This window comes from Aythya ferina (assembly GCF_964211825.1).
Source record: "Aythya ferina genome assembly, chromosome: 10".
Taxonomy (NCBI): domain Eukaryota; kingdom Metazoa; phylum Chordata; class Aves; order Anseriformes; family Anatidae; genus Aythya; species Aythya ferina.
In genome coordinates, this window is record NC_140306.1 from 8,866,056 (window position 1) to 8,883,627 (window position 17,572).

The 17,572-nt window shown below is 41.6% G+C and overlaps 1 long non-coding RNA gene across 3 annotated transcripts in view; it reads right to left on the reverse strand.

The window, feature by feature from the left end:
- Positions 1-1,284: 1,284 nt before the first annotated feature.
- LOC311442378 overlaps positions 1,285-17,572 on the reverse strand; it is a 76,588-nt gene continuing 60,300 nt past the window's right edge. The window contains exons 6-8 of one of the 3 annotated variants that reach the window (XR_014696594.1): positions 7,727-7,834; positions 2,812-2,990; positions 1,369-1,742 (exon numbers count right to left, since the gene is read on the reverse strand). This is a non-coding gene — a long non-coding RNA (uncharacterized lncRNA). Of the gene's footprint in view, positions 2,991-7,726; positions 7,835-17,572 lie in introns of all 3 variants that reach the window. The other 2 variants (XR_014696592.1, XR_014696593.1) reach the window with 2 other exon arrangements.

Below are 17,572 nucleotides of genomic sequence, written 5' to 3' on the forward strand. Positions count from 1 at the left end.
CTTAGCTGAACAACCATCTCACAGTCTTTCTTCTTCCCAGAAAGACTGCCTTTACTTGGCAATGTTTTATTTTTTAGTTTTTACCAGGAAAATGTGAGGACTCCAAAATTCTATATAAGCTTAAAGTACAGTGTGATCTTTGTGTCCTATGGTTGCAAAATATATCATTTTCTCATCATTTTAATGAGAATTAATTCATAATGAGTAGAGACATTGTACAAAAGACATAATGCAAGCATGCACGAGTGATTAGGAATGTTGCCTCATTTCATAAATACATTGTAATTAAACAAATGTCAGCAGTTCAGTCTTGTGCAGAGATGATCTGACAGCCGGTGAGAATCTCAATTGCACAGTTCAAGGTAATTCTGGGATCTTGTTATTGTTTGCAGTATAATTTTTTTCTTTATGCATTTTACTCTAACAACCTCTTAGCAAAATTGTACTCGTCTTCAATAAACATCAGCTCTAATAGGCATGGATGTATCATTATGAAGTCTTGTTCTGCATCACAAGTGAACAAGGTGAGGTAATCTTATTGACCACTTTCCAGACTAGAGACCCAGTTAAAACACCAATGCTTCTGAAGATATTCAAGTCACAGTCTAAAATATTCACTGTCAACTGGTTCTCAGGGCAGCTCTGTCCCCAGAGAGAGAGCAGTCTTTGCTGACCTGCTTTAAATTCTTCAGCTCGTTGAAGCTGGCAGATCACAGGAACTCTAACAAAAAGCCATATTCCAGCACTATCAGACATCAAGTGAGAAATGACCACAATACCTTTACACAATGTGATTCTCAATTACACAGGACAGCATGGCTCTGAGTCTCCATGGCTGTTAATGCAAGAATTCACATAGGCCAACCAGCAGAACAGCAGACCACAGTCAAACTGCATCCACAGTAATATCCTGTGTTGCACACCAAGCAGCGAAATGCATTTTTATGTTGCCACCTAGGATATCCAGACTCAGAAGATGCAAGGAAAGACCAAGCAAGACCCTACTCACTTGCTAGCTCTGCAAGCAGGACCTTCTCTTCTTCCTCTTTCATCTTCATGTTCAGACCCAGAAGTCCTCACTCATAACTGGAGAAAATCTCTTCCTTGCCTGACCCTCACCTTGCTATCAGCTCCATTCCCTTGCACATTGGTTGTTAATCACAGGGCAATACAAACGAGATCTAGATAAGCCTGACAGAAAAGCCCATGCCCAAATCCCTCTTTCCTTTTATCACAGTAGTTTGAAATTTTTAACAATAGTAAGACATCCAGCAGAGAAAGGACTTGGTATATAACAGCATTTTTTATTATTATTATTTTTTAACCAGGAACATGAGAGTTAAATCATTCCAGGCAACCAACAGCATTTTTTTTTTCTGAGCAATGGCTCAATATAACCATTAGAGAGTCTGGATATACAGGGAGCAGTGAAGCTCTGTGCTGCCGTATGGTGCCCATCATATTTGTCTCCTCCTGTGCTCGACTTTCTTGTGCAGATAAAAGAACAGTTAGCAGCTCTTTGTTATATAAATGTCAGCCAAGGCAAACAGAGTGGAAAGTTGGTGGTCAGGTGTAGGTGGTAGAACATTGCTAAAAAAGATTAGGTACCTGATAAAGGAATGGTATTTACCAGCTGCATAAGGTGTTGGGGAGAGGTATTGTTCTCACAAAAATGGCTTGAAACAGGTTCCTTTTGTTTCCCCCAGGCTTTTCAGATTGGCAGGAAAGGAACCCACTGATCTCTACAAGACAAAGAAGATCCTTGAAATATTTTGAAGCTTGGCTGAACCCTCAGAACCTCTTCCACAGTATTGCTGAGGGATGCTTTTGTGCTGAGATCAAAATTGCAGAAGCACAGCTTTCTTACAGGAAGTAAAATCGGTCACGACTAACTCAAGCATCCTACCAAACTCCCCAGTTTCTCTGAAGAAGATTTATCAAGTGTTTGTAATTATAAGTTGCCTACACTGCAAATCGCTCCAGAAGACAGTGGAGCTCAAATGCCTGCTCTCAATGTCACAAGTCTCCAATGAATTGCAAGAAACTTCAAGCACCTTCTGTGCAGGCCTTCAGGCAGGATAAATTACAATTGTTCCCTCCAGACTGTGTAGCTATGCTGATTTACATTATAGGAAGATCTGCTCCCTTGCATGTGACAAGTTTAAAGGGAAAAATAGATCGTCTTACATGCCCCTTATCTTTGTCTGAACTCTCCAGTTAAAATACATTCTTTGATTACATCTTAGAGTCTGGTTTGAGTTTATTTGGTCATGCCCTGTCCTCTTTTATGAATGTACAGCAATGGCAACTGCAGAATCACTGCAGTGGGGAGCAGGTAAGAGCTGCTGAGTGCTTCTGTGTCCTGTGGTTTTGCTAAGGACCTCTTTTTCTGTGTAGTGTGACATACCCTCCTCTGCCTATGGACTAACACCCCAGTTCTTTGCAAGTAGTCAAGCAGTGCGCATACCCATCCAGGACAGGTTTTACACTAACTCAAAAATAGGACCAGCGTAAGGACTGCAGCAATGTGTGTTTGCAGCTCAAGTCATGTGTGCGCGTTGTATAACCACTTGGGATTCTGCATATAGAAGCTGGAAAATGCAAGCATCAGTTCTTTTTTGAATGGGCGTCTCTGGGGACCAGCCATTTCACATCCCAGATAGACTGTTCACTGGTGGGCCAGCGCATCTTTGATCAATGGGTCACATTTCTTCTTTACATGTCATTTAATTCCTTACCACGGCTTACGATTGCCCAAAATCCGATATAAAAAGAATGCGTTTGCATAAACATGAACGCTTGAATAAGTACCTCAATAACATCAGGCGTCAACTCCTCACCATGAGGATAGCTGGTAACTAATTAAAAGCTTGAATGAACAGATGAGCCAGAAATCATCCTCACGCTTTGTTGAACAGGCTCAGGCATCAGGCTGTGTAAGGAAAGCTTTGATCCCAAGTGCTCCAGTACTAGACAGAGACAGCTCATCCCTGGAGAAAACAAGAGCACAACACTCAGATCCAGCCCCTTATCATGCCAACAAGCTCTTGCTTCCTCTGACAATCCCCTGGAGATGTGGAAGGGACTTCCGAGACTGAAAAGGGGCAATCTGAGTCTTGGATGTTACCAGAGCCAGCATCCTGCTCTGCTGAGCCAGGCTCCAGAGCAGTCCTTTAGGACTACATGGCAGTGGGAGGAAGGCAAAGCATCTCTTCAGTTTTCCAAAGTTCCACTGTGGAGAAACACAAGGTTCCTATTTGGCTGCAGCAACTCTGCACAAGCTGCCACCAACTGAGGTGAAGGTCTGGCCCTACAAGCCCCGATTCCATGATCATCATATTTTTGCTGCTCTTTGACGCTGCTTTTACGTCAGTCCTTAAAGATCAAAGAAGCATGACACTTACATTTAAATTATTGGTTTGGCAGGCAGAGGCCAGCACAGGTGTTGCTGCATGCCATACAAGCTTGTGCTTAGATACTGTGTGGTAGAAACTCGACCTGAGGCTGATTCACCTCTTATTCTAATTAGCAATCTGTGGGCTGTCTGCACATGCCAAGAATCACACTTCACATCACAACACAAACCCAGCCTAGAGTCCACACAGGAGGGGTTGTACCAATTTTAATTAAACCAGTCTCCAGAACAACTTGACTACATTTCTTGTGTAGGCATGCCCGAGAAGCAAATGGATTGTAAAACTACTTGTTCTCATTTATTATCAATTTCATGAAAACAATTGTTCTTAAGCCCTAACTTCAGGAATCATGTTATTGACCAGGAAATTCAACTTTTATATTTGTTGTAATCCTTTGTTTCAAAGAAAGGCCAAAAAAATATAATATTCTTGAGTTCCATAACTACTCAAACTTACAAGCAAATTATCCAACATGAATTGTTTCTCCTTTTAAGAAGTAATTATGCCAGTCCCATGATGTACAGGAACTGTGCCCAGTATTGTTGGAACATGTAGGTAAGCAGGATGAAACTAGAATAAAAAGGAAAGAATGCCCCCACACTGGGCATCCCTCACAAGGAGGCTGAAATCCCTCCCTACTAAACATGATGACCAAAAACCATCCTGGAAACATCTGTGGTACAACCAGCCACAAGTGCAATGTCTCTGTAGCACAGAGACATCAAGGCTGAGCTTGTAAAAGGGTTCCTACCACCTGGTAGGGCTGCTGCCTGCCCACATGCTCCTGTAATTCCTCCTCCCTGTGAGCTCACCCTCATGCTGAATGGACACTAACCCTGTACTGGACAGAGGGAAGAGCATCCTGCCTGGCAACGGTGAAGTACCTGCCATCCCACTCCGAGACTGCTAGCACAGAGTTAACAGTATCTGTTTGAGCTGAGAGTGTTTATGCTTCAGCAGTTCCATTAATAGGTATTAAATAACGCTCCTTTAAGCTACAATGCTGCTGCATAGGGTTTCAGCTTCATCTTTATGGATGCCTTGTCATAATTTCTAGAATTATAGAACTTCCTGCCATGCACCTACATATATCTGCAAGGTTACAAAATAGACAAAGATTATTTTTTCTGCCCAGAACTAGCAGAAATGACTTTTCATTAATCAGGATCAGACGAGATGAAATTAAATCAATTCTTCTCCCTAAAGTTTGAGATACTCAAAGAGGGAGAAACCAACTCTTCACAACCCTCAGCTCAGGATCTGTAAAGTGAAAACCCAGCTGTGAGTACATTGCTGCTGGAAGGATTTGCCACAAGAAATAGGCCCCAGCTACTTACCACCTCTTTCTGCCACCTTTCCCCCTTTATGCACACACAAACACACACATGCATGCTCTTTTATGCAAACTAAGTCTCCAAAACTTGCCCTGGCTCAACACCTTCCAGCAGGAGAATCAGAATGTCCTTAGCAAATCCAAACTTACAAGATGTTCTATTCAAGGTCCTTTAATCTAGCAATTTGAGAAGTACACAGTCTGCTTCTTCATGCCTTCAACATCAAACTTTTACAATCTTCTGAAAAGTCATTATATTGAATTCATTATTCTCTTGCTCACATGCTGCAGGGAAGGGGAAGTTCATGCTTCACATTCAGGCTCCTACAGACCTGAAGGTTGCTCTCAAGGCCTCTTCATGTACCTATTATTATTTCATTACCCTTGTACATAAGTGCCTCAGTCTTCAGTGTATCTGTCTTTATCAGGAACTTGTGAAGCCACTATCCCCATTTTGACATCCAGCTCCCAGTGACTTTAAAAGAACTTAAATGCCTAAATACCACTTTGTCCTCAGCCCCCAAATATAAGTGCTGTGTTTCCAGAAGAAATATTCGCACAGAGCCGGGAATGCAAATCCCAAACTCAGGACCAACTATAACATGTTGGAGCACATGGATCTTCTTCCTGCCCAATGAAAAGAAATTCTGTGGTCACAAAGCACTTCAGAGTGCAACAAATAATTCCTGAGACACCTATGATAAACTATACTGCCAGATGATTCTCCCCTCCCCTCTTTAAGTCATTCACTTATTCCCAAATACTCAACCACAGTCTAGACAATGTGTTTTTTTCTTCTGCCTAGCACATGAGCCAGTCTCATTAAGAATCATGTCTGACAAGACCATCCAGGATATACTGTCTCCCACATTCCTTCAGACAATCCCAAATTTACCCAGAGTAGGTGATGAGGAGGCGTATCTCCCATATGTGGTAAAAAATAAAATAAAATAAAGTGTTGTGGACTATTGAGATGTACTAGGTGTGGGAGATGTACTTGTGCCTGAGCAGGACAGAAAAAAAATAGGCTTCATTGTATTAATGCAAAATTCAGATGGCATACTCAGTTCAGGATTTCCACTGACCCAGAAACTGAGCTTAGATCTCTTAGGCATCACTTCTGGTGTTTGTATGTGTGAATCATCCAGAGCAGAGCAGGGGGCTGGAGAAAAGCCATGAGTCTGCTGCTGCTCATGCTGAAATCAATGGATGTTTTGGTAAAAATCTCTCTGAGAATCCCTGAGCACAGCGAGATGCTGTTTGCATTCCCAGAGACAGCATGCTCCATGCTCAGCAAGGCTTCCTGAGCACCTGTCCTCACACCCATTTATCTCTAGTTGGCATTTGAGGGAGGCTTTTAATGCTGTTAGAGCCTATTCTGCCCAGCCCAGAAGCATCCAGTACAGTTCTCAGAGTCTTCCGCATGATAGATGGGAAACTTGAAAAAACATGGGGGAGGCACATCGGAGCCCAATAAAACTAGGTGACATCCTCTGCTCTGCAGAGGCCAAGACAGATTTCTGACTGAGCTCAAGCAGCAAACCGGTATGATAAAGGAGCTAAAGCAAGAGGTTATGATATGCTTGAATCACTCCAGAGAAAGCAAGTGCTGTGTGTAACTAGGGAGATAAATAATCAGGCAGACAGAGTAGCACTGCCCCCTCACTCACTTAAATCAAAGCAGCTTCTTTTGCCACTGCTCCTCCCACTTGGAACACACAGCAGGGAAGTTTAAAAGTTGGCCTTGGCAGGAAAAAAAAATAGAGAAGTTCAATTCTGAGGCTGGGAGGTAAACTCGCAGGAAAGAGATGCCTCTGCAGTTGTGCTAACAAGGGGTCCTGCAGCCATGCTCCCCTAGATGCAGGAGGCACAGCCAAAGTCAGCAGATATTTGCAGCTGGTTTCTCACAGAGCTACCCAATGCCTGCAAACATTCACTGCCCTCACACAGACCTTGGCTTGGGGGATAAGCAGAGCCAGGCTGCCATCTCCCCAGGGTTTATATGGTCATGACCAGCACACAGAAGCTAAAATACAGCAGCAAGCTCCACGCAGACATGCTTGGTGCAAGCCATTTTTTTGAGATGCCCATGGCAAGATGTCTGATTCGTTGGTTGGATCTGGCCTTTAACTGACTGAAGCTGCTGTTCAGCAGCCTGAATCTAACCCTCAGTGGGATTTACATTCTGCCTGAAAAGCTGTGCATTGAAATCAGAGGGCCGTGTGAGTACGTCCAAGGTCAGCTTTCCCTGTAAGTAATACATTGCACCTCAAAAGCAACTGCATGTTGCTGACAATTATTTGAGAAGGTAATTGAACTCAGCTGTTTCAAATGCGATCTCCATACAATGTGCCCTGTACTTTTATCCCAAGTTGAAAAAAAGGAATAAATAATCCTGTTTTAACCTTGACTTGACATGGCACTTGCTATGCAAAAACCCTGCTTATAGACTGCACACTCCAAGGTGGAAACAACGTGACACTCCAGCACATGAGAAGAGCTGCTATTTGATATTTCTGCCCTTTAGCTTCCAGCATCCAAAAGCCATCTAAAAGCTCACAAAGCAGGTAAAAACTTGACAAGAAAAATCTGCTTTGGTCTCCCACTGCATTCATGAGAGGGAAGACTGAAAACTGCACTTCTCACACTTAATAGTAGAAGAAAGATTTTCAACTCTTTTGCATCATCTTGTTGGTAGTTGAAGCCAGCTCACCTGATGTACCCGAGAATAAGGATTTTTTAAATTATTATATATATATATATATTATTAATGTACTAATATTAATATTAATTATGTATTTTATGTATTAATATTAAAGTTTTTAAAAAATGCATCCTCCACATAACACGCATGGTTGAGGAGGACTAGCTGTGAGAGAGAAATTGCGTTCTTCAAATGCTGCAGAAAGATCACAGCAAGAATACCAAGGAATGGGAAAAAACATCCACACATACAGGACTCCAGTGAGCAACCTACCTGTGGGCCTGTGTGCTCCCACAATTCTCACCATCACAGGGTCACAAGCTTCAGTGGGTTTACTCCTGCAGCACTCCTGCTAGTTACAGAAGTGATGTTTTACTCCACCTGGAAGCAAAATTTTGTGGCAGGTCTGAGAGATAAGCCCTGCTCTAAGATAGCTTAGCTATCTGAGCATCCTAGAGAAAGCAGTCTGGAAACAGGAAAAATAAATATAACTAAAAGGATGACCAAAAAATCAACATTATAATTCCATAATTCCAAATAACTCCAATAAAATAATTTTACCACAAAATAATTCCAAAAGTACCAGCAACAAACTGGGGGCACAGCTTCCACAGTAACATCAAAGGAAAACACACATGGCATGATTGCAGAAAAAGAGGTAAGGGACCAGTTGGGCTCAGCATTATGGAAAGCACTGACACAAGGCACAAAGGCAGTGATGGGACAAAAACTTCAACATTTGCATGAAGTCGTATTTAAACATTCAGCTAGCTTTGATCTGTTACTCTTGCAGAGAAGACATTCTTAGGAGTTCTTCTGATCTAATCCCTGTAAGCTGCTCTGTTTACCCTGCTACGTGCCTACTACCTCACTGTTTCACTGTCTCTTTGCAAAAAAAAAAAAAAAAAAAAAAAAAAAAAGCAGTCACCATGCACATTTGGGTGTATGTGTGTCCACAAGCACAGTGTTCATAAAAGACAAATGTGTACATGCTTTTCATATCTGTAACCAGATCATTAATACACAGGACAGAAACCTTATGTCTTTTTCATCTTCCCCTGTGCTTTTGTCTGATTTCAGCAGAACCATTCCAGAATTAAATACCGTTCATTGTAAGGGAGAATGGCAAACGTCAACTCCGAGCGTGCAAATATCCACTCAGAATACACCAAGGGATTCAGCAAGTCTCTACATATGCTTCCTCTCAGAATGCAGGTGTAAGATTTAAAAATCCATATTTTTCTCCAATCAACTTAAAAACAGCTATAATATCGAGTACCAAAAGCACCATCTGTGCTCCACATATAGTGGTGATGGTTTTTTTTGGAGCTGATGCTGTTTCTTGGTATAGCTTGATCCTATTTTGTCAATCGCTTCATGAAAAGTGCAAAGAACCCCTGTTGTTCCAAATGTGTCTGAAACAAGATGCTTTAACAAGTACATACACCAGCTTTTTGCTTCTTTAAGGCATTATAGTGTTGACTCACATACATAGTAGCATTTTAAATTGTAGAAGTGTTAAATCCAGACACTGACGTGCTCCGCACACGTTGGCACCAGTTGACTGGAGATTGTCGTGGCCGGCACAAAACAAGAATTGCTTGCTGAAGAAACTGAAAAATGCAAGTGCTTACAAAGCTTTAATTTCTGTGCTGTGCAGGCAGCACCTCCTAGATGGCCATCTCCCCTTTACTGCATCCACCACTGATACCCCTCTCAAGAAAGCCCAGCTGTCTGATGTTCACTGGTGCCAAAGCTTCTCTGAAGCCCACCATGGACTTTACTGTTGCCGGTATGTCTTGACTAGCTCATAGTCATGGTTCTCAGTGATGGACATGCATGTCAAATTCAAAGAAGTCTGACAGACCCTTATCTGGTGTTCCCCTCCCTCGCTTTTCCTCTGCTATAAATCGTAGCTTAACTCTGGATCTGCTGCCTCTCCTCAGAACTGTATTAATGCTATTCCTTTTACCTGCCTTATTTAGAGTAATGTCAGTGCCCACCATCCTTCCTGGAGGTGCTGCAGGTATTTCTCCATGCCAAATGCTGGCAGTAAGGGCATGGGTATCAACTTTAGATCTGCAGCTACCAATCTGATATTTGGTATTTGCTTTGACTCTTAAGCCATCATGTGGTCAGAAAGCCACTCTATAAGCAGCACCAATGCAGACCTTCTCCTCTCTGTACCTTTGTATATAGCCCCTGCTCCTTTTTCAATTCCTTCCTTCTCTTTCTCTATTTCCTTCTTTTGTGCCTCATAACGTCTGTAGGCAGAAACCTTACCAAATGTTTCTTTACAGATGGTTTCCATTTAAGTCTTCAAGTAGTTATTCTCAGGGAAAATACTGATAAGTAAAAGATAAAAAATATGAAAGAAAGATATTGTAAGTGAGAATCCAGGTTACAACAGGGCACAGAAACAGTATTTCACCAAAAAGTTCCCCAAAAAATATATTCCCAGAAAGAAAGAGAAACTCTAAGCAAGTTCCTTCAGCAATGCAAGCCTGAGTTCCCTTGTCATCCTGTGGTTGGCTTCCTTTTGCTTCCTCGCTTTTATCTTTCCAGTGGAGCACAGCTTCATGTCTGCAACTTTATTTCTAGCAGAAATGCTGTATCTCAGCCAGACCTGTGTCCTCCTCTGTAGGTAATGTCTCTTCCTCCACCACCCATAATATTTTTAACCTGGATGAACCAGATGGCTACCATCACATAACCTACCATCATACCATCAAATAACGTAGCAAGGGAGCTCTTTTTAGGAATGCATCCTGACTTGCCTTCTTTAAGGGTGTTTCTCACCATGACTTCCTACTTAAGCCAGCATGTTAAGTGAGCTAAAAGTCACATGGTGCAGCATTTCATCCGCCAGCTAATATCACGCATGTCCAGTGAAAGTTCAGATATATTTCTTTGATATAAATCCATTTGTACAACCTGCCTCCTGCTGTACTGCTTGAGACACTCCTGAAGCTTTCTCCTTCAGGCAAAAAATGCTGTATGAAACAAGGATGTAACTATAGACATCAAACTACATTTTCTGCTGATATTAATCAGCATAATTCCACCCAAGTCATTATACTTTTGCCAAGTCATTATACTTTTTACACCAACACAAAATATGACCCCGCATTTCTTTTCAGCCTATCACTAGTTAATCAGTTTGAATGACCATCATTCTATTCATATTTGCTAAAGTTCAGTCACCACTTCGCACCATTGCTTGAATGCTGATTTTTGGGTACCACAGTTGGCAATATATCTATTTCTTTCATTATTCTTTGCAAACATCAAAAAGAGAGAATAGAAATGATTTACTAGTGAAGCATATTAACATTTAAAACCAATGACCAATTAGGGATTTGAAAATGTCTGAATAGACCCACTATTCAAAATGCCATCTGGTCTCCTGATTATTCCTTCCATGTACTTCCTCATGACAACTACACAAAGGAAGATTAGGACAAAAAAATTCTTCAAAAGAAGATCATTTTTACTGTACTTAGCTGCTGTCAGTGTTGGGCAGCGTAAGCAATCAGTTGCCGAACAAAAATGCCTAAAGTAAGGTTACTGAATTGAACTTTTCTTCCTTGGCTTTCTTTTTACTCTCTTTCCAACCAACATCTATTGCCTTGCAGTGCAAAGCGGCAAACGTACACCTAAAGCTGTACTCTAAATTCACCCCTATTATCTTTGTGTTGACACTTCATCCTAGAAGATATATGCTGAGCTCCAGGTAGATCATTTGTAACCCTTATAATGATGATGGCAACAAATATAGCACAGTGCCCTCCAACTGACACTGAATGGATACTCAATGCTTCGCTATTTTGCAATGAATAAATTGGTTGTCAACATATGCACGGTAGCAGTTTTTTCCCCAATTTAATGATCATACAGCCATGGCATAGCAGATCTCTATGTATTATAATGATCTGCAAAGCTTGATTGAAAGATCTGGAGAATGGATTTCAAACCAAAGTTGTAGTTGCCCTGGAAAGTAGCAATATGAATTGATTTCTGGGTTGGAGAGATGCTACACAGCAGTTTTACCTTCCATAGGGGTGACTTTCATTAAAATGCAGTTACTTTCTCAGAACAATAAAAGCTCTCTCTGATGAAGCGTGTTTTCAAGGATACCCAGATGCAATACCCACATCTGTCCATAAATTGGGCATTTGTCCTGCCAGTTGGGTGACTGAACATGCAACTGTTTAGATAGTCGATATATTTCAAGCAAAGGAGATGTGCACTGAGGTACCCAAAAGCTATTCTGCAGCAAATAAGTTTATGTAGAGATTATGAGACTTTTTCCTTCTTCTATACAAGCCCTACCTAGGGATACAATCTGTATAGTTTTATCTATAGGCAGATTGCAGGGGTGAGCATTTGGATATTAGACTGGATGCTCTGAAGACTGCAGGAAAGTAGATAATCTCCATGGAAGAGCAGCTGTGACCAACATCCAGGTCTTCTCCAGATATCAGTGCCAGGACAGCCCCCAGTCAAACGCTATGAGGCAATGGTGCTGAAGCTTTCAGGGTGCCCAGCTCAGCCACCACTCAGTGCCGTGACATGTTTGAACAATAAGCTCAGTGGAAAATTTTTACTAAAAAAAGTAGGGCTTTTAAAAACTAAAATTTTCATTAATCGTTCCTGCTTCTCTAATGTCTTTTTTGCATTTTTCTCAGATATCCAATCACAATTCAAGTTGTTTTTTTTGTTTGTTCGTTTGTGTTGGTTTTTTTTTGTTGTTGTTTGTTTGTTTGTTTGTTTGTTTTCTTAACTAATCTGGGAACACTCAATGTCAATTTTCAGTTTTACTTTTTCAGCAAAATATCACATATCTGTGGCAAAAAAATGCAAAAAAAAAAAAAAAAAAAAAAAAAAGGCAGGGGAAACAGGACACCACTAATGAGTCCTGTTTCTGTCTCTGGCAGACAGCAGAAAATTGCCCATGACTCTCTAGCAATGCCTTCAGTGTTACAAAACTCCTTCATCCCAGTCCTCTGCTAACCAGAATTAGTAGAACAGAGAAGCAAGTAGCCCTTTATTGATGTTAACAATCTTCATTATGAATTTATATTATGACTACTTTAAAAATTCACAGAAAGTATTATATTTTGAACACCAAAGACATAAAAATACTATTGGTGGGCTGATAATTATAAATTATGTATTAAATTTTAAGATTAATCCCTGTGCAAAAGGCATGATTGTTTGAATTGGGGATTTGTCCCACAGACATGTTTGCAAAGAAAAACAGCAATTGAATTATTGTCCCATTCATCTCATTCACTGTTAAGGGAAAGAAAGTGCTTTAACTTCTTTTTTAATTTTGCTGAACTCTGGGCATTTTTAACCCCTTCCTGCACCCCAGCATGTGTGTGTACACATGCGCACACACAATTTTAGCACTGAAAATGAGCATGTTCCCTTACTGCTTTGTTTACCTTTTTCTACTTTACTGAAGATAGGCTTATTTAAAGTCTGAATTTCACCTCTAAGGCTCTCACTGCTTTGCTCTTTCTTAATTCTTTCCAGTCAGGAGAAAGTCAAGCAAATGAGTCGTTTTCACCTTTCTTCAGTTTTACCAATAGGGGAAGGAAAAAAAAAAAAAAGAGAGAGAGAGAGAGAAAAGGACTATAGTCCTGCTCTGGAGTATTTCAACTAGCAATTAACTCTGGTATCCTGAACTGATGAAAATTTGGTTCGGTGCAACAGCAACACCATGCGACATTATTTCACATTCTAAGTACATTTATTTCTTTCCAAATTACACATGTAGGCCTTGAAATGTCTCACTTTTTTTAATTAGTTTCTCATACCAGATGGGATGACATGACTAAGAGCAAGCATTTAAAATTCATGTTCAAAACTTTTCTTCTGGAGAAGCCTATGGTGGTGTCTAATTACATGTCAGCCTTGTTGGCCATGGGAAGGGGAACCCTCCCTTTTGGGAAGATAGGCAGTCATTAGAGAGACAATTCACAAGATTTTGAGGAAATACTCAGGACCTTGCAGTGGTGGAGGCTTCATTTGGATTCATTTGTGTTCAGTTACATGATTAGAAGAGAATGACTCCTGGTTTCAGACCAGCTCCTTTGTACATCCCCACAAACATCACCTCTTCTGGCCCAAGGCAACAGCACTGATAGGGGCAGATGAAGCCAAAGCAAAACAAGCCATTTAGCAAATCTAAGGCCATAGTCTGAGCTGACAAGAGGCTGCAGTCATCCTCCTCTTCCTCCTTCACCACAGCATTTCAAGGGGCAGCTCAGCAGCCATACTGCAATATTTCTTCTGCCTTAGCTGTGGCAGTGAGGTTTTGAGACTGCTTGCAGCTCTTATTATATTTCTGTACTTTTTCAAATTACACACTTCCCTTTGAATACAATATTTGGTTTAAATATTTGGAGAATGCAAATTTCTTTATTTACACATGCCTGAAAAAAACTCTGGCTGTGCTGCGTTCCCTGGGTAATTCAGTAATTCTCGCCAGCCTCCTTTCAGTTAATTACTCTGTAAGACTCCGTCTAGTGAAAAATGAATTCTGCCCAATTCTTCTCACAAAAAAAAAAAAAAAAAAAAAAAAAAAAAAAAAAAAGCCATGCAGCAAGCTGCTAGTAGGACTAATTCTTGCTGCAACAGAGCAGTGCACGGAACATGCTGTGTGAGACGAATCAATACTGTAATCACCAATGCAACCAATCAAATGAAACTCCAGGATCAATCAATACTGTATCTTCCCAGATGACAACTGTGTAACAGAAGCTTTTAATACCTTTCCAAGATAAATCTCTTCCTGCTGAATGTGAGACAAAATTTGCCAGTAAGTTCTGTAGCTAGGGCAAGATTTTCCTAGACATTAGAAAGATTGAAAATTAAGGCGGCCAAGCCTTTCTGCATTTGAAGGGATCTCCCTGACTGCCTGTCCATTCAGAGACTTTATTTTTAACATAAATCCTTCCTGTTCTTGTATTGCAAACCAAACAATGCAAGTCCTTCAGCTTTTGCACTTCAGAACAGATCACTTTGTGATTGAATTGTATCTCCCAAATTAAACACTTAATAGGCAAGATCTTCTCTACCACCATGCAACTGTAGTTTCAGGAATGATGTAAATCACAGTTACCAAAGTGTTAATGTTCGCTTTAGAGGATCATGGTATATGTACTTATCCTGGGAATGAAACCCATCTGTCTCAGCACTGTGCAATGATTAATAGTTTTTTATCCCATACTGTGTCCATGATGCCGTGAGCTATTAGCCCCCTCTGACAGAACCAAGACAAGGGGAGATTAAGGGTGCGCCTGCACAGAGAGGTGCAGGCAGATGCACACTCCTCTGCCCATACTGGCTGGGTGTGGATCCGCTTCGGCCTGGAAGCTGGGAACACACTGCTGTGATCAGCAGAGCCTCTCCCCAGCACAGCACTGTCCTCAGGGCCATCCTCTCCATCTGATAAGCTACAAACTAAGTGCAGTGACTGCAAACCAATGTCTTGGGGAAGAGGAGGAAGGGAGAACATCAAAAGGGCACTCCTTCGATCCTAGGATTGGGAATGGGCCCCAGGAAATCAAGGAGACCTGTCATATGAGAACAGCAAATTATAGACCTGCTTGTAGCAGATCTAGTTCACTGCTTTTTAGTTCAGAGAAAAAAAAAAAAAAAAAAAAAAAAAAAAAAGGAAGGAAGGAAGGAAGGAAGGAAGGAAGGAAGGAAGGAAGGAAGGAAGGAAGGAAGGAAGGAAGGAAGGAAGGAAGGAAGAAAGAAAGAAAGAAAGAAAGAAAGAAAGAAAGAAAGAAAGAAAGAAAGAAAGAAAGAAAGAAAGAAAGAAAGAAAGAAAGAAAGAAAGAAAGAAAAAAAAAAAGTCCTTCTGGCAGCTCCAGCAGCATGTCATAGCTGTGAGTGACTGCTATTATCGCCTGCTTTAAAAGCACAGTAAGAGAAAACAACAAAATAGTTCTCCCTATTTAGAATGTCTTGGGATGAGATTAATTCAATATATGTCCTTAAAATACACCTGCAGGTGTCCAGCCAGGCTTCTGGCACTTACTCTGTGAATTGAACTCCATACCATGCAGAGGTCTCTCTTTAGAGCAATGAGGGGCATGTGGAGAACTACATATTGGAAAAAAGCCTGTTATAGCAGCTGTCGTTAAGGAAGGAAGAGGGAGTTCCCTTGGAAAGAAACAACTGAAAGATTAGTTCTTTGATTAATTGATTTTCTAGCCATTAAGGACCTTTCTGGTCCTCTCACTCATTCTCCTCTGTGAAAAGTCAGGGGATTTTCCCAGAGACTGCCAGGGCACTGCTGGAGATGCTGTGGTGTCCATGGGGACAGCCATCTGTCCAGATGCTGCCAGGCTCCAGAACAGAGCCTCAGCCTAGACAGGGCCAAATTTCACAGCCTGCAGACATTTCATTTTCAGTTTGGCATCCCACTGATTCCATCAGAAGTGCTGCCTGGGAAGGCTGCACCACGGATCCTGAACCAGGGTCTGGAACAGACAGCAATTCTTTCCTTAAAGCATTTCCCTCAGCCTTTTAAACAGCATGTCAAATGCTGTATTCCCTCTGCCCCTGAGACATTGTACCAAAGCTCCTTTTCCTTAGGAAGCCTTTCCAAGCCTCTGATGTGCATATTTTATAGAGAGAATCCTAAAATGAAAATGACAGTCCTGTGCACCACTCTATTCCTTAGCATTTTTTCTCTCTTCTTTAACTTTCCACTCCAGCAAGCGAAGTTTAACAGAATCAATTTCTCTATATGCTCAGTAAAATCCTCAGCAGGAGCCACTGCACTGTAGGCTTCTTTTAGTTATTTATTGCCTGCCTCCTGCATACCACATATGTTAAAAGATGTACTACCAGCTTGGAAAACAATTAATCCTTTTATTGCTTAGAACATGGATGCTGCAGAAACACAAACAGCACCAAGGTGAACTGTGCAGAAGGACTGTGTTCAAAAGGAAAGGATGATTTCAGGACACAGAAATACTTTACCCCATGAACAGCACAAAGCAACTTTCTCTTCATACTCTTCCTACACGTATTGTCAAGATCCAGGAAGCAGTTCCCAGTCCCACCAGTAAGATCAGCAGGCATTTTGTAGTTAATTAAGTTTATCAGCAAACTGCTGCAGATACCTTAAATTCCAAAAGTTTTGATGTTTACCATTCAGGGCTATACTCACCTGCCAGAGCATTGGCTGTGAGCAGGAGCTCCATGTAGCCTCTCCCTGGTGAGGCCCTTATTGAACCAAGCACAGCCCTCCAACCTGCACTCATTCTAACAAATCTGTAGTTGTCAACAATAGTATTTTCTCCCAAAGTCAGTCAGCTCTAATCCAAACATCTCTCACTTCCACTGACCTGTTACAGCAAAAGGTTGATTTGTACGCCAAGACGAAGCCAGGTCTCAGCATGTCAACCTAGATGACAGCTCTGCCTGAGCCTGCCCTGACCAAGGATGTTGGTGTTGCCACAGCTACAGCCGTTCAGAGGATGGAAAACAAGATCTCAACCCCTGTGGTCAGGAGAGATCTCCAAACACTTTGCACTTCTGCAGCAATGTTAGCAGCGTGCCCTGGCTGAGCTCCACTCAAAGCTGGCCATGCACCAACCACACAGCACAGAGGGCAGCTGCAACCCAAAAGGCAGCTTACTTTGAAACAGAAAGCCTGCGTGCAAGCACAAGAGCTACCAGATCAGCAAGAGGGGAGGCTGTCGCAAAGCAATATCCAGCACAAGCCACCACAGACTCAGGGCAGCTGCGAGAGACACCTGCATGTGTGACCAGAGCTGTCAGCAAGTGACATCCCTGTCCCAGAGAAAGGCAAACATCTCAATATGGTTGGGGGAAGCATTAAGCAAACACCTGATTCTTGCTCGCCTGGTGTACTGTTCTATCAGATTTGCAGAAACGGTTGGACTGTGACCATTTTTAGCTCAGTCTCAATAAATCAATTTATCTGCAGGTTAAATCGATTCATCTCTCTTTGCCTTCATTTCTACATCTATAAAATGGAGATAGAGTCAGCAGGCTTTCTCTTTGGCAAAGTATTTTAAGATCATGACGAGCATGATACGAGAACTCAGGTTTATTATATACAGTTAC